Source organism: Vipera berus (genome assembly GCF_964194415.1).
Source record: "Vipera berus genome assembly, chromosome: 9".
Classification (NCBI taxonomy): Eukaryota; Metazoa; Chordata; class Lepidosauria; order Squamata; family Viperidae; genus Vipera; species Vipera berus.
Genome location: NC_138212.1, coordinates 16,929,120 through 16,947,487, shown reverse-complemented (window position 1 = coordinate 16,947,487; position 18,368 = coordinate 16,929,120).

Here is an 18,368-nt window from a genome sequence, read left to right as displayed (position 1 = left end):
AACCCAAGTCCTGCAGCTGTTCTTTGTATGCTTTAGTCTCCAGGCCTTGGATCATCTTAGTTGCTTTTCTCTGAATTTTTTCCAAACTCTCAACATCTTTTTTGTGATACGGTTGTAGGTCAAGGATTACCTGCACTGTGGGATCAAATAAGTTATCTGCTTGTGTTTCCTTCCCAGCCAATTCCAATAAGGAGGAATACTGTGCACACAGACTTCCATATTCATCCAATGGAAGAAGCCATGGTAACACCGTACACGCTACAGCATCATTTATTTATATACTAAATTTATATGCCACTGATTTCACTACAGACGTGACTCTGGGCAGATTACAAAATGGTAAAAAGAAACAGAAAATGATTAAAATTAAGAGAGATTAAATAGAGACTTTAAAAAAACCCAGAGGACAGATGAACCCATCAGCCACCCCCAGTGGTCCCAGGTCAGTCTGCAAAGCCAGGTTTTAAGGCTCTTCCAGAAGACCAGTAGGGTGGGGGCCAACTTCACCTCCGGCAGGAGAATATTACAATGGGGCAGGGGGTCCGGGCTCTTCTCCTGGACCTTGCCAATCAAAATTCTTCAAAATTCCATTTCTTTATGAAAATGATATCATTATGTAAGGCATTGGGTGTAATCTAACTGGAGACTGTGGCACACAGAAGATGGAACATCACACACATTATAGCAATAGCATTTAGACTTATACACTGCTTCACAGTGCTTTACAGCCCTCTCTATGCAATTTACAGACTTGGCATTTTGCCCCCAACAATCTAGGTTCTCATTTTACTGACCTTGGAACGATGGAAAGCTGAGTCAACCTTCAGCGGATCAGGACTGTCAACAAAATTAGCCTGCAATACTGCATTCTAACCACTGCGCCACCACATCATGATGCAAATGCTGTAATTTGCTTCCGTATCCTGTCCTGGTGAACATGTTATTTCGGAGGTCTGTTATCCCATTTCAAGAGTTTGGGGGAATCTTTTAATATAGAAAAATGTTTATTAGGGCAGCGGTCTCCAACCTTTGCAGTTTGGTGGCCCGGCTGGGAGGGGGAAGAGGAGAAGTGGGCTACGTGAACAGCGGGCTGCCATGCATGCACATGCCTGTGTGTCAACCCACAGCCCGGTTGCATATAGGCCATGGCCCAGTAGTAGTCAGTGGCCCAGGGGTTCAGGACCAGTGGTGGGATTCAGCCACTTTCTCCACCAGTTCGGCAGAACCGGTAGCTAATTTTTTGTTGTCCAGGCCCAGAATGGACTTCCGGAAGTGATATCCATACAGAGAAATGGTTGTTCACATATTTGAATCCCACCACTGTTTGGGACCTCGGTATTAGGGTCCCTCCAAAACCACCATGGCCTTGATAAGGATTCAGCGATGATCTGACTTGCTGCCAAACATCTATTTTGGCCCTTAACTTCTGTCCTCTAGGGTCTCTGGCATACCTTTCTGCCAATTTTCATTGGGTTCCATACCAAAGAACAACCATTTTGTCCATAATGTTAATCGTTTACATGTGGCAGGACATCCAACAACCTTCTTTAGCTCTCCTGGTTAACATATGATTTGTGACTGACAATTCCAATTATATGAATAACTCATGATCAAACTTTTTGGAATGACTGTAGTTTTTTTTTCTTTTTCAAAACCACAGACCTCTGAGTTCATTGCAAGATCTAATAAGAGTGTTTCCACACATGGAAGTCCAAAACATGTTTCTGGTATTTCTGGATGGAAAATGGAATAGAAGCTCAATGCCCAACTTGGATATCCCATTAAACCATAGTTTAGTGTGTTGAGAACAAGCAGCCTCAGTTTTTCGGATCAAATTTCTCAATAAGGTCATTAGGATGAGATTTAGAGCACTGACATTAACTCACCATGTTATCCAGTCTCAACAACCTGTAATTATATTCAGTTATGGGTCCTTTGAAATTTTCTAACCATATGAAGCAAGCTTGTTGCATAAGAACCACCATTTATATTAATTGCAATGGAATGCTTGTTAGACATGATAAATTCAATTTAATATAAACCAAAAACATACAGTAACTTTTTGGTCTAAACTCCTGTTTGCCATTCGATGTCATGGTGGCGTCATAAACCAAAGTTTGAGGCAGCTAATTCTTTTTTGTGTGTAATATTTTATTGATTTTCTAATTTTACAATTAAACATTTAAAAAGCAACGTGGTGACTGGGTAATCAATGATTCCATAACATACAAAAATCTTTAGCACAAATCTCAAGTTACAACATCAGATATTTCCTCTCTTTTTCCCTCGATATCTACTGTCTCCTATTGAATTAATATAATTCTTATTGTTATCAACTAAGTAAAACCATCTTTGTTACATTTATTAATAATTTTGAACTTATACATGTCTTAATTATGTTTACATTCAATCTTATATAATGTACTGTTGTCGCTTTTTCCCCAGGCTTTAATTTCCCCTCAGTATTCACCTTAACATTTGGTATGTTATAATTTCTAAGCTTTAAGTGACTAGAGTTTCCCTTGTCTCAACTTCTACATTTCCCCCTTTTTATAACAAAATCTAATATTCTAAGTATACATCTTATCTATTTGTATATAATCCTATTCTATTTTCTAAAACAATATCTTTTTTTTAGAGGCAGCTAATTCTTAACATACTAAAGATGCTCATTATGTAACTCAAATATTTATTTATATGTAACTAAGCATGTTCTGTACAAACTACCTTGCTGTTGTTGTACTTGGTGTGATATTTTATTCTTGAGAGTGTTGCATTTTAGCTTTTAGCATAAAGTTCAGCAAAAATGTCATTCTATGTCAAGCTCAGTGGTGGGATTCAAATATGTGAACAACCGTTTCTCTGTGTGGATGCCGCTTCCAGAAGTCCATTCTGGGCCTGGGCAACAAAAAATTAGCTACCGGTTCTGCCAGACTGGTGCAAACTGGCTAAATCCCACCACTGGTCAAGCTCATATCATATTTGACCCCTCCCTCGGGCTCAGCTTGGTCATCTCCTATATCAGCTCATACTTTGATTGTGAGATGATCCACTGACTATTTTAAAAGAGTGCAATGCTTAAAATGGCCCTTTTCATAATCCAAACTACAAGTTTGCCCTGGAAATGTAGCATTTCACAAAGTTCTGAGCTCAACATTATTCAAAATGAAATATAGCATGATGTCCTGGATTTGGTCCACATATTGCATCAAGCCCTGCTTTGTTTAACCATGGTTGACTAAGTAAAATAAAACTGACTGGGTTTGCACAACATTTTAAGTCAGAAACTATACTTTATTAAACCATAATTGCTCTGTTCACACATCACACTACACCAGAGATAAGCAATGTTGGGGGACTAGGTCGTGCAACCCATGTTCTTAACTAAGACAGTGCTTCTTAGCCTTGGCAACTTTAAAACATGTGGATGTCAGCTCCCAGAATTCCCCAGCCAGCATCCTGGAGCATTCTGGGAGTTGAAGTCCACATGTCTTAAAGTTGCCGAGTTTGAGAAACACTGGTCTAAGAGGTAACATTTTTCCCATTGGCCAAAAATACTCAGATTGTTTGGTTAGCTAGGAGACTGTAGCTGTGGATGGGAAGGAGAGACCCCCTCCCAAGAGAAAGTGCTCCCAGATGATTCTATCTCACTGTTTCTCAACTTTCTCAGCCTTGACAACTTTAAGATGAGTGGACTTCAGCTCCCAGAATTCCCTAGTCAGTCATGAATTCTGGGAGTTGATGTCCACACAGCTAAAAGTTGAGATGGTTGAGAAACACTGATCTATCTAACACTGGGAAATAGATGAAATTACACTGTTTAATTAAGAAATCTGGTAAAACAACCTTGGGGCAATAAAAGGTGGATTTCATGCAGCTTGTATGGTATGGTGTGACCACTCCAAACCAACTAAACTAGGGCTGTCCAACTTGGCAACTTTGAGACCTGTGGACTTCAACTCCCAGGACGGCTGGCTGGGGAATTCTGGGAGTTGAAGTCCACAGGTCTTAAAGTTGCCAAGATTGAACAACTGTGAACTGAACCTTCTTGTGTCTCAATGAAATGGACTGACCTATACCAATATGTCTTCTCATTGATGTAAACATTTATTATGGATGGACTTAATCCAAGTTAATTTAAACCTTTTCTGTGAAAAACACCTTTGGAAACGGTTATTGTTTCTGTTTTTCTACAACCTGGTCCATAGTTTTTTCCTTAATCCTATCCATCATAGTTCAAATTAATCCTTTCTAAGGTCCTTTCCCCAGCAGATGGGCAACAGATAGTTATTGAGTGGGCATGGTGGGAAAAATGAAAGAATTCAGAAGTAAAGGTAAAGGTAAAGGTTCCCCCGCACATGCGTGCTAGTCGTTTCTGACTCTAGGGGCCGGTGCTCATCTCCGTTTCAAAGCTGAAGAGCCAGCGTTTGTCCGAGGACGTCTCCGTGGTCACGTGGCCGGTATGACTAGACGCCAAAGGCACACGGAACGCTGTTACCTTCCCACCGTAGTGGTCCCTATTTTTCTACTTGCATTTTTACGTGCTTTCGAACTGCTAGGTGGGCAGAAGCTGGGACGAGTAACAGGCGCTCACTCTGTTACGTGGCACTCGGGATTCGACCCGCCAAACTGCCGACCTTCTGATCGACAAGCTCAGCGTCCTAACCCACTGAGCCACCGTGTCCCTTAATTCAGAAGTAAGAGGAAGCAAATTAATGTGAAAAGTCAGAAAACGTGTGTAAAAATTGTGCAAAACTTTAGAGTTTAATTCAAGAGTATACATAATGCAAATACAAATTAAATAACATTAAATTATGAGAAGAGAAGACTGTGAACAGAGAAAATAGTAGTTTTCAGATACTTTATTTTTTTAAATTCCATTTATATCCCGCCCTTCTCCGAAGACTCAGGGCGGCTTACAAGCTTAGCAGTAGCCTTCATTCTATGTATATGCCTGCTTATTAGGGCTTTTCACACACACCCCAAGCGGCATTATTACAAAGTCAGCTTAATTGCCCCCAACAATCTGGGTCCTCATTTTACCTACCTCGGAAGGATGGAAGGCTGAGTCAACCTTGAGCCTGGTGGGATGCGAACCTGCACTAATTGCAGGCAGCTGGTGTTACTTAAGGAGGCATTAGCCCACTGCTCCACCAAGGCTCTTTTTGAAAGATTGTAACAGGAAGATGGTGCAAATGTGCTCTGTTGTTGCTGAAAACAGAACAAGAACCAATAGGTGGAAGCTTTACAGAGGGCGAGCCAGACTAATCTGGATTATAAGATTCTATAATTTATAAGAGTCTAAATTCTGTTCATTCAGTGCATGAAAATGTACGCTCAGAATGAAAATAATTGATAAGCAGAGGGGATAAGCAGCAATAAAAAGCAAAAAAAGGCAATTAATTCAAGTGCAAATGTTTCAGAGAACAAGATTTCACCAGTGAGTGACAAAACAAAATCTTAGTACACTAACAATACAACCAACAGTACCCCAGTGAAAGTTATGCCAAGCAGTTGGTATCAAGCTCTTTGATCCATTTTAAGTCAACGAGGTCAAATTAAGCTTTTCTTACAAAGGACAAAAACTTTCTACCGCAGGACATGCAAGCAATGTTACCAACAGTTCTATTTTTACTGGCAGCTGAGTGGACTATCAAACAATGAAAAAATTAACACCAAGGAATCCAACTATTGGGCCAGTTATTGAAAACAGGATATTCAGAGCAAAAGGAGGAGAGGGTTTTCGTCACCAAAGAAAAAAGGTAACAGAACAATTTTGGACGGTGGAAAAAGAGGGGGGGCTAGAAAGAAAATGAAGGGTCGGTTATACGGTATATTCCACTGGTCTCCTGCTTGCCAGGAGACCTCCAAGATTCCTTCCAACTCTATTATTCTGTTGGGGAAATTCTGTCAGAATCTCCCATCTAATTTTTTTTAGTTCTATGCAAATTCTGCACTGTAGAAGAAGCCACAATTGAACATGATAAGTTGTTCTTTTTAGCACAAATGGGGGGGGGATTCAAAATCTTGCCCACAACTGAGCCACGTCAATTTCAGAAAGACGTGGTGTCCTCCAGACAGATTAACATTCAATTTCAGAGTCTCTTAACTGGCATCAGTGTTTGGACTTTCTGAGCCAAAGGTCACGATGAGGCACCACTTTTCTCACTCTGTGCTGTTCTGTGGCTGCTTTGATACAACCCATATATCCTGTTTTATGTGACGTGTGGGCTTTCAGATGTGACATTTTGTGCCGTTTTCTTGGAAACAATGCAGGAGTGGATTATCGCCCGTAGCCTTTTTCTGGCATGCTTCCTCTTGACTTGAGTCACACAAGAGGTAGAACTTGAGTGATCTTCAAGAACCTGGTTCTGGTTAGGATGCTGATGACTAGAAGTGGGGACAAGTTTCTCCACCCTTCCCCCAAAAATTCCAGGATAAGGCTATGGTCAACCACTTCCATTTGGAAAGCTGCATAGTCACATCTCTGAAATGCTTGATGCAGGAATCAAGCTTGATTCAATGGAAATTTGACCTTCTCTGTGTGGAGCTACTCATTAAGGCTTAGCGTTATGTACAAACCAGGTCATCTTTACTTCTTAAGCAAACTAGAGATAGCTCTCCAGCTTTTCGGGAGTCCTTATTTCTTTCTCCTTCTCACCACTTCTGTGTGTCATTTTTATCTTTCTTTTTCTCCCTGCTCCTCATTCTCCTTCTCTCCTTGCTTTGCCAACTCTGAAGAAGGGGCAGATGGCTCTTGTTAAACGTTTGAACTGATTCCTTGCCCAGAGCTTTTGACAACAGGCCAAAAACTGCACACAAGGTTGTACCCACTTCCAATTTCAAGAAATCCTCTTGGAAAGTCTAGGAGAATTGGGTTTTGTGGTGGGAAAACTGGACATTCATCTCTAGCACTGGGCTGGAACACGAAATGAATCATGGTTTGTAGAGTGTGCTGTCTACATTGAGAGAGGGGGGGTGGGAGGGAGGGGAGAGAGACAAACACACACACACACACACACAGACAGACACAGAGAGAGAGAGAGAGAGAGAGAGCGTCCCTGCAGTTTTCTTAGCAAAATTTCAGAAGTGATTTGCTATTGCCTGCTTCTTAGGGCTGAGAGAATGACTGGCCCAAGGACATCCCGTTGGCTTTGTGCTTAAGATAAAACTAGAACCTACGATCTCCCAATTTCTAACCTGGGGCCTTAACCACTACACACCAAAGTTTCTGTTTTTGTAGCAACTACAAAAATTAAATTCCATCAGTTAACTTTCAAGGACATAGCTTTCTTTTACTAGTTACCATCTGAAATCAATCATTCTAAATAAAAGTAACCCAACAGTGCTCCCTCAAGTGACTTTATCAAGTGCTACTCGATCAACAAACCCTATAAATTATGTATACCAGATATGATGTACAGCAGAGATCCCCAACCTTTTGGGCACCAGGGACTGGTTCCGTGGAGAGAGGTTTTTCCGTGGACCAGAGAGTGTGTGGTTTTGTGTGCTGCCTGCATCCAGCGGGCTTTGCTTGTTTGTACGGACCAGTTGCTGGCAGGCCTTGGGCCGGTACCAGTCCACGGACTGGGGGTTAGGGAGCCCTGATGTACAGGACCATTATGAGTATTGATGCCACTTATCTGGGGACCATACCAGCTGACCTTGGCTGATTTGGAAAAACCAGAGCCAGACCTGGTTAGGACTTGGATTAAACCACCAGGAAATCTTACAGCTATAGGATAGACTTGGACCGTGAAAAAAATCACCCCAGTAAATGAAAAATGCATGCAAAGTTTTGGCTTCCCCCTTATAATCTTTTTTTAAGCCATACACAAGCAATCACTGTTTTGCATCTTGCAATCAAGTTAATAATATAGACAAAGTGTTCCAAAGAAGGGATAGAGGCCAGCTACCTAGTTTTCTTATTTAGGATTTACAGTAAATGACTCCCCCCCCATTTTTTCCAAAGTCTGCCATCTCTACAAATATAAATACATTCATGAACTCCATCCCATGGATTTTGGAAAAAGATACTATAGTTCTGAAAATAAATTCCATATGAAATTTATTGTGGGACAATGGAGCTTGGCATTCAAACCTGTAGGGATGCTTTCTTTTTGTGCCCCCCTCCCTGGTCCAAATGTTCTTTTCTCCTCTTCTGCCTGAAGCATGGCTGGACCCAACCATGAGCACATGGCGGGGGGGGGGGTGTGAATGATTTTGTGACATGCAAGGGTTTTGCTTTTAGACAGACTGAAGGGAAGAGAGAAAAGAAGAAAGTTTTCCAGGGTTAAACGAGGGGGAAATTGTTTTTCTTACAGCTTTTCCTGCTAAACTAGCCACCTTGCCTAGATGGTGTTTCACTTCTGTTCTTCTCTTCTGCTAGCCCTGCAAACTGAAAAGAAGGTGGGAACACCGCCCGCCCCCCCCCCCAGTTCTTTTCCTGTTTCTAAAGTTAAGCTGGTGGTGACAGGGAGCAAGGAGAGAAAGAGAAAGAAACTTGTTTATGCTTCTTTTAATATCTCTCCCTTCTGTTTTACATTTACAGTCTTTTCAAAAGATACAGTCCTGGCCCTGCCAAGATTCCTAAAGAGATATCCTGAGAAATGTAGGCCAGTTCCCCAACCCAGATTCAAAGAAAACAAATGTCAGGCCAGCTATTGATATGAAATAGTTTAAAAATGAGAAAAAGCTGCCTCAGAGCTAGGTTTACATTAAACTCCATTTCAGCAAAGAAAGGGAAGGGAGTCGCCAAGGAATTTTCCCTCAGCTAAGGAAGAAAGAGTACCAGGGCAGGGTGGAAAAGGCTAAAATTACCTGCCAGCGAGGTGTCCCAAAAATTGGGCCCTCGTCCTTAGCCATCGTGGGGCCAGAAGGAGAAGGAATGCAATGTTACCACTGGTAGTCCTCAACTTACAACGGTTTGTTTAGTGACCATTCAAAGTTACAACAGTACTGGAAAAAGGGATTTATTTACCACTTTGTTTATTGCAGCAGCATCCCCAGGGTCATGTAATCAAAATTCAGACGCTTGGTAACCGACTCATATTTAGGACAGTTCCAGTGTCCCGGGGATTGTTATCTCCTTTTGGGACCTTCTGACAAGCAAAGTCAATGGGGAAGCCGGGTGTCCAATTAAGAACCGTGTGGCTAATTTAACAACTGCAGTGATCCACTTAACAGCGGTGACAAGAGAGGGCGTAAAATGGGGCAAAATTGACTGAACCGTCTTCACTTAGCAACAGATATGCTGGGCTCAGTCGCGCTTGTAGCTAGAGGATGACCTGAATAAAGTTGACATCCAAGGGAGGGAGGAAGACAAAATCGTTTCCATCCTAAACAGTTTTTAAGAGGAGGAAATAGGGGGATTAGCAAGCAAGTGGGGCATGTCATCCCCAGCCCTGCCACACCCTGCAATTGCTGAGTTAAACCTGCCTGGAGGGGACCTCCAGAGTGGGACTTGTTCAGTGACGTTATTGCACATCCTGTTGTACCTAGCATTTCTCCATTTCTTTGCAAGAAAGCCCATGATGGGAAAGTGGTTTCCTTCATTTGGATTCAGGATCCTGTGTGAATGGGCCACGGCAAGACAGGTCTTGAGCTAGGTATGATTTTACAGGCGTGACATTCCCTCTTTCTGTGTGCAATAAGAAGTCTTCAAAAACCAGATGGATTGCTTTCAAAATGTATCCTTCTACTCTCCTATTACCTTTTCAAGGCTGGAGTGACAGGCTGATTCTCTCCCAGGATCCTCTGTTCATGAATATTCTTCCCATTCCCATTCATTCATTCCCATTTATACCCTGCCTTTTCTTCCAGAGTTCAAATATATAACACTGCCTCCTGCTTCTCCACCACCACAGCAATCACCCTGTGAGATAGCTAGACAGGGGTTTTTCAACCTTGTCAACTTTAAGAGGTGTGAACTTCAACTCCCAGAATTCCCCAGCCAGCACACTTTCAGATTTGCAAGATTAATGTTGGCCTTACCGGGTAGACCAGAGGGGAAACACAACCAGATAATCTAATTATACTTCATTGTAAAGCTACATTAACAAAATTTTGCAAATCTGAAAGTACAATTCTCCCCTTGTCCCTTTTACAGCCTGAGAAGCTAGAGAAGTCCATTCCAAGTCTCTTGCCCTACCCAGTATCCAGCTGCAGGCTAAGCTCTCTTATCTGAACAGGTAGCACCTTTTTGCCCATCTCCCATAGTCTTCCCCACATACCATTCCAATACCTGACATCTGTGTACCCCCTCCTTTTTATTTACTTATTGGATTTCATCCAATTACTTTGACTTCATGCACTACCAACAGTAGTTTATTTACAGTAACTAGCCAATTAAACAAAGCGTGCACCTCCTATGCACACAAACAAGACACTTCAGTGTTATAAACCTTTTAATTCCCATCCCTGCCCTGCAGACAAAATCCCTTTTATTTTTCATTGTCTATATGCTATATGACTTTCCTTTCACAAATGAGGCATGATAGATTTAAATATTCAAGTAGCTTAAGAACCCCCAGCTTGATTTTAAGGTGGGTCTCATCCTCATAAATCACTTCGCTTTAAAATCTAACCAGGTTTCCTGAAGCCTTCCTGACCACTGAATTCCTAGGTTGGTTCCTTGATCCCTTTGTTGTTATATGTGGCTCCAAACATTTGGCTTCCCACCCTACCCCAATAAAGTAACAATACTACAATTGGAAAATGAAAAAAATGTATGCCAGATGAACAAGAAACTGAGTCAATGATCTAAATGCTACCTTAGAAACTTTTGGTTCTTGAATTCTATTGCAGTTAGAATAACAAAGTAGAAAAATTCAGGAGCATGGGAACCTATAAATATATTAATGGAATTTATTTACAAATTGAAATATCAACTAGCATATGCAACAGTATCCGCAGGGGAGATCAAAATCTGCAAGGTGGGAGGTGTAACATCTGCCAAGGATGTCACTGCATGTCTTGTGTCTCTAAGCTGTGATCAGTTCAGTATACTTGTCTATATTCTCAACTTTTAGTATCCAGAGGGAAGACAAGTGACAACGTCTTAATCTCAGAGTGCAAATTAACATCATTTGCCCAATGCTGTCATATGATAATCTATATAATCTCCCCATCACTTCTTCCAGACATCTATGTCTTCAGCCATGCTCAAATCAGAAAGTGATACTCTAATTTGAACCATGTCGACTATTTACAGATAAGCAATAGATCTGCACAAACCAGTTTTTCTACCTCCAGCCAAGTCCTTACACCTACCTCTCCAAGAAGCAAATCTTGGTTTAGTAAACTAAAACATAGTATTTTGGGTTCGGATGGTAACCAGGTGTAAAGGCGACAAGCCCTAATAACTCTTACTCATGCCTATCCTGGATTACTGTTTTGTGTTACCTCTAACTAACCAGGCTGGCCAGAAGTTCTCACTGCAAATTCATCCAAAGGACTCAAGACTAGCGAGGTTATTTGGCTCGGCCCAGAAAAAGAACATTTGGTGGAATGCTACATTAATAACACATTAGAAATAAGATGCCATGCCCCATTTCCCAAAGGAGCAAGACCCAAGCTTCTCCCATTATTCAGAGTCATTGCTAGCAAGCCCCCGGTGGGGTTCCCCATTTACAAATGCTGAAAGATTTTGGTTCCGAAGAGCAAGCAAGCAAAGAACACAATGAAAAGACACGCACCTTCAGAGCTGGGCCACCTCTGTTCCTCCACCTCCCCACCCAACGGATGAGTGGCTTTTCGCAGGAGAATAAAAAACGTGAACCCTCCATACAAATAAATAAAATCCCATTAGAAGAGAGAGACTCCACCCTCTTAAATAAGCTCAGCTGCTCCCCTTTTCCTGCCCTTGTTTTGCCCTGTAAGGATGATTGACAAGCCTAGATTTAAATAAGGATTTTGTGGGTTTGAAGCATGTGACCCATTTCCCCCTTTGTTTTCTTCATTAACCTCTTTTTTTTTCCTCCCAAAATCCAGCCCAGGGTTTTCTCCTCTCTCACATTTTTCTTTTTTTCCTGGACTTTCTCACTCCTTTCCCAATGGGATCCACGTTCCACCTTTACCCTTTTGCGTACGTTGACGAGTCTCTTGAAATCCCCGTAGGGTCCCATTGCCAGCTTTGCAAATGGAAGGTCAGCACCAGCTGAAAGATGAATTTGAAAAGGCTGCCCTGAGCCTGAGTCACTATTTTTTTATATACCCCATCCATTACAGGTAGTCCTCGACTTACAATCATTCATTTAGTGACCATTTGAAGTGGCATTACTGTAAAAAGCCCCCACACGTATGGCCATTGCAGCATTCCCAGAGTCATATGATCAAAGTTTGGGTGCTTCACAACTGACATGTATTTACAACAGTTGCAGCATCCCGGGATCATGTGATCACCGGCTGCAACCTTCCCAACCAGCCTCGGACAAAGAAAATCAATGGGGGAAGCTGGATTTGCTTAACAACCATGTGATACCCTTAACAACCATATGATACACTTAACAACTGCAGTGATTTGCTTAACAACCATGGCAAGAAGGTGGTAGAATTGGGTGTGGCTCACTTAACAGTCACCTGGTCCCAATTTTGTAAGTTGAGGACTACTTGCACAATGGAGATTATGAATCATGGGGTCTCAATCTCTATTTATGCATCTCGGATTAAACCTTTAGTGTGAACACAACCAACTCTTGTTTACCAGCAAACACAGAGTTTAATACAATGTGTGACCCCCGTCAGTGCTTTACATTTGGTGGACAGAGAACAAAATGACTCACGACTTTTTTGTTTGGGAACATATGGCTTCCATCTGTATGGCACTTTTTGGCCTAACAGAATTAACACACAATGCTATGTTCACAGAATAGGTTTATGTTGGCTCATCAATTAAACCATGCTTTAGGTTTGCACCATACAACAGGCATGGATTCTTACAAACCCCACTACCACCAAACAACACAAAAAGATATTTGACCTAACCAAGATTGAATCTGATCACATTCAGCTTATTATTCGAATGCAGACACTGGTTTTAATTGACTTGGTTAAGCGTGTTGTAAGAATCCAGCCTTGAATTTCTTTCTACTTAAAAATGAAGCAATGGCGAACCCTACTATTTGCAGAACAGGGCTTCAGGAAAACCTGGAAGCCCAATCCTGAATCCATAGAAAATTTTTCAGGATTTGATTAATGGTTTGGTGCTACTGGTACAAACAAGTTAAATAATATCCAGTTCCTATAGGATAATCCATGGGAGCTTTTCCAGACAAGAATGATTCCCTGGCAACTATAAAACCCTGGTATTTTTTAGATGTTAAGACGGTGCTTGGAAAACTTCTTCTCTTACACAATTGCTCTTCAAAGAACTGCTCTCCAAACCCAAGTCTGAGTTTTAAGATTCACCCAAAATAAAAGAAAAACCATGATTTTGGATGGAGATCCCTTTGGCAGTCTCTTTTGCTTTTACCGCCCTTAATATCATACTCTTTATAATTAAGTGGAAGAATTCTAGCTCCGAATAGATATGAACTCAAATCAAATTCTCGGTATCAGATATAAATAGCAAACTTACAAACACAAATGAGGGAAAAAATAGCTTCCCCTGCATTCCTTGAAGACACAGGAGTTACAGCGGAAACCTGACAGACTTTTCAGCAGCCATGAACTGAGCCCTCTGCGAACATACTGAGGATAGGGTGTAATACTTTCCGTACACTTAGAATAGATTCCAGACACGTGTCTAATAAAGTTCAAAACGCCACAGGACATTTGAACAAAAGCAACAGATGGGACACAGAATGGCCAGTGGGTGGAGGCGGATCAAATATTTCCTAGCAAAACAGACAAATGAAGGTCCCACTCAGTCAGGTCATGGACTAGCCCAAAGGAAAATGAAGACAATATGCAGAAGCCTGATTACATGCTAGAGCTGAACTCTTCAAACTGTGTTTTGTAAGAATTCAATGGGGTTTGGTAACAGAAACCCCCCCCCCCAAAGGTTCACTCAAATGCAACTGATTTTCTATCACTAGAGCCTTGCCTATTGATCAGGGATTCTGGTTTTTTTATTTAGGTCAACAGTACTGCTGACCTAACAGTACTGCTTTATAAGGCCTCGGTAGGACTGCACTTGGAATACTGCATCCAGTTTTGGTCATCACAATAAAAAAAAGATGTTGAGACTCTGGAAAGAGTGAAGAGAAGAGCAACAAAGATGATTAGGGGACTGGAGGCTAAAACATATGAACAGTGGTTGTAGGAATTGGGTTTGTCTAGTCTAGTGAAAAGAAGGACTATGTCAGAGCATGCACAGTTTTATGGTGCTGAGATAACCAAGAAGTAAATATAGTAAACAGTGGTCTATATTAAATGGTGGTTTATATTACACTATCTACAATACACACTAGGAACAAAATACATACAAGTGGCAATACAGCAAACTCAAACACACAACAATTACAGCAGGAAACAGACAAGAGAGAATACGGCAGCAAAAGCCTTCCCTTTTATACTCAGTCTCTTAAAGGGATACAGACACCTGCTGAATCATTCCTATCATTGCATCATCCACCTTACATTACATCAGCTGGTTAGCCTTTAAATCATTATCCTGACAGACTAGGAGTGACATAATAGCAGTGTTCCAATATTTGAGGGGCTCCTATAAAAAAAGAGGGGGTTGACCTATTCTCCAAAGACCCGAGAGCAGGACAAGATGCAATGTATGTACATTACCCAAGAGAGAAGCAACCTAGAACTAAGGAGAAATTTCCTGACAGTGAGAACAATCAACCAGTGGAACGGCTTGCCTTCAGAAGTTGTGGGCGCTCCATCAATGGAGGCTTTTAATAAAAGACTGGACAGCCATTTGTTTGAAATGGTATAGGGTCTCCTACTTGATCATGGGGTTGGACCAGAACACCTCCAAGATTCCTTGCAACTCTGCTATTCTGTTCTGTTCTTAGAGTTGATGCAGCATGGAAAAGTTTGAAAGCCCTTGAGTTAAAGCAGTGAGTATAATAAGCACAGACAATTTCTACTTTTCTAAGTTCAGCCATCCAAAGCTGATGAAAGCACAGACACTTATTCACCTCTGCTAGAAAGGCAGGAAATCCAATTTTCAATTTGTACTAACACAGTTGTTTTACTGAAAATATGTTTGAAAAAACAGAAAACTTGCACTACTGTAATTTAGCGACTTTCCAGCATCACTGCCACACAGGGCTTTAACGGAACACACAAGCTGCTCACCTCAGCATAGAACTTTGGGGTTGTCAAACTTAAGGTTGGGGTCCCCCAGGAGATCACAGGCAACTTCAAGAGAGGTCACACCCTCCACCCCCCAAGGCAAACCAGACCAGTCTTGTGCAAGTAGAGTGAAAGCTTCTCGAAATTTGCCCTGGGCTTTGATCCCTGCTTTGAAGCCATGAGTTTGATCAAGCAAAGTTGGAGCAGGTTTTGACTGCACTTCCGCTTTGCCTGGGCAGCTGGAAGAAGCTATCCACTAATAGACCAGTTTTCTGTTCTTCCAGGCACTTGAGCTTCCATATGACTGGGAGACCAGCATTGAGAAGTAACCTGAGTTGGAACATTTGCAACAATCACCCATGGCACTCAGCCAAACGCCTTCCAACCCCAACTTTAAGAATCAACTTAAGTGATGATTCTTCCTACCAGCAGGTGACATGGGTTGGAGAGGAAACCAAAACTAGGGGAATCTAACAATCATTGCTCCTCAAATGCACAGTCAGGACCAATTCCTGTTCTCATTACAGAGACAGATCAGAGCTCTGCTATCAGGGCATCACAGATCATGCCATGTATTTTTCAACCTGTTTCAAGACTGAAGGAATACACAATAATGCAACCATGACTTAGATTTACAAAAGGAAAGGTGTAAAGTTTATCATCACTATAAGAACTTGAGGTGGAGGGGGTGGCTGGTTTACACCATTCCTAAATGATGTGGTGGAACGTAGTCTGGATTCCCAGGACGGAGGAACTGCATTCCTGAGAGTAAAGAGGCAACAAAACTTAGATAGTTTGTTTGGGAGAAAAAGAGTTAAGATGGCTCCTCCCTAGATGTTCTAGGAATATATAGCTAAATTGTGCAGGTAGTTGCTTTAGTTTGGCAAGATTTCTGTCTATGGGTGAGGAACAATAAAAGAAACTGCTCAGAAGTAAGGAATCCTTGTTGGTCTCTGAGCTTAGTTCTTGGGGCTTAGAGAACACCAAGGACTCCTCATTGCAACCCTGAGCTACAAATATTCACCTCTGTCATGCTCATGACATGTGGCTTTCTGCTTGGCCTGACAATATTTTTACAAAACCACTTCTGTTGCATGTAGAATATCATTTGATGTCTTTCCTCACAATGGTTACATATGTAATCAGAGGTAGAGGCTGTGGTATCAATATATCTTGTATGCTTTGCTTGACTTGTAAAACTAATTTCTCCCCTTATTAGGAAATGCTTGGGTGGCCCCAGTCAGTTTTTTTCCCCATTAAGAGAAAAAAAAACCTCTTGTAACATTTCCAAAATGTGGTAACATTTTGCACCTCTGTTAAAAGGTGTTAAAAATCATCCATACAGAGGTAAGACAGAAACTGCTTTATGTGGTCTGTTTTTCTCTCTCAAATAAGTTTGCCCTTTGTTGCTTGTTTTGAGTTGTAGGTTAAGTTTTGGTCTACGACTAAGTAGCAAGTATATAACATTAATATGGCTGTGAGGATTTATACTCATCTGTTTGTTCCAAGACCATTATTTTTAGCAATATAATTATATTTAATTGTCTTTGGTTATCTTTTCAGCAGTTTTTTTTTAAAAAATAAGATGGAACAAACATTGAACCAGAGTTCAAATATTTCAGCACCTGTACAGGAGTTTGTGTTGGAATGGAAAATCCACACAGATTTTCTGAGAAAGTCTGGGGAGACAGTGCCAGAAGAAACCAATATTCAGTTGACAGATCTTTCCTGAAAAATTAATATGGATTTTCGTTCCTGATGTTTAGTTTTCCACGGCTGTTCCTCTGCAGGAAGCATCATCATGGGCAAAAACATTGCTGCTAGAACGGTTATGAATCGAGCCAGCCTGGGTGAAAAAGCCGCTATGTGTACTCTGAGCTAACTGCTGCTGCTAACTCTGGCATTAAGCTTAGGAAATTGTCTTGCTGTTTAAATAAAAGAGTAAGGGGAAACTTTCTGAAATGACTGAAGGTTGAGATCATTTTCTTAGGAAGACCCTGAACACCAGCTGCGAATTAGTAAAATAAAATCAGGTTTCAGGGAAACCAGATAAATGCCAAGCTTGGGAAAGAGATGTTAGTGTAGAAGAGAATGCAGCTAATGGGTTGACCACAACCAGACACTGCCCCAGAAATTGGTGTCATCTGGAAGAGGTAAGAGGAACTCAGCCATTTTTTTTCATAAGGAAGGCGTGTCCAGGCAAGGGGGTTTGCTTCGAAAAGTCAGAAGGGTGATTCTGACAGTACACTGAAGTTCCATCAACAGCCGTTTTTATGGTATGGTCACGGCCACCATTTTAACTTATTCTCCCATACAGGTAGTCCTCGGCTTACGACCACAACTGAGCCCAAAATTTCTGTTGCCAAGCAAGACTGTTGTCAAGTGAGTTCTGGCCCATTGTACAGCCTTTCTTGCCACAACCGTTCAGCGAATCACTGCGGTTGTTAAGTTAGTAACATGGTTTATTGAGTGAATCTGACTTCCCCGTTGACTTTGCTTGTCAGAAGTTCCCCCAGAGTGATCACATGACCCTGGGACGCTGCAACCGTCATAAATACCTGCCAGTTGCCAAGTATCCGAATTCTGATCATGTGATCTTGGGGATGTCGCAATGGTTGTAAGCAGTGGTGGGATTCAGCCAGTCCGCACCAGTTCGGCAGAACCGGTAGCTAATTTTTTGTTGCCCAGGCCCAGAATGGACTTCTGGAAGTGGCATCCACACAGAGAACCAGTTGTTCACCGATTTGAATCCCACCACTGGTTGTAAGTATGAAAAATGATCATAAGTCACTTTTTCAGTACCATTCTAACTTCAAGCAGTCACTAAATGAATGGTTGTAAGTCGAGGACTATTTGTATGTTGCAAACCTCCTATTCCCCTCCCCCATATCATGTTTCTCATACATGGGAATCAGCATTTTCAGCCCAAAGGTCCGACAACATCATTATTACATATGTAAAAGACGGTTAACTAGCAAAAGATGCCAATCGGAATTCAGAAGCCTGGCACGGCAATTTCTTGGCTTGGAATTTTCATTTTCAGATTTTATGTTTCATTAACAAGGTGGGGAAAATTGGATTCGAAAGCAGGACGCCAATCTCTTTTTGCTGAAAGG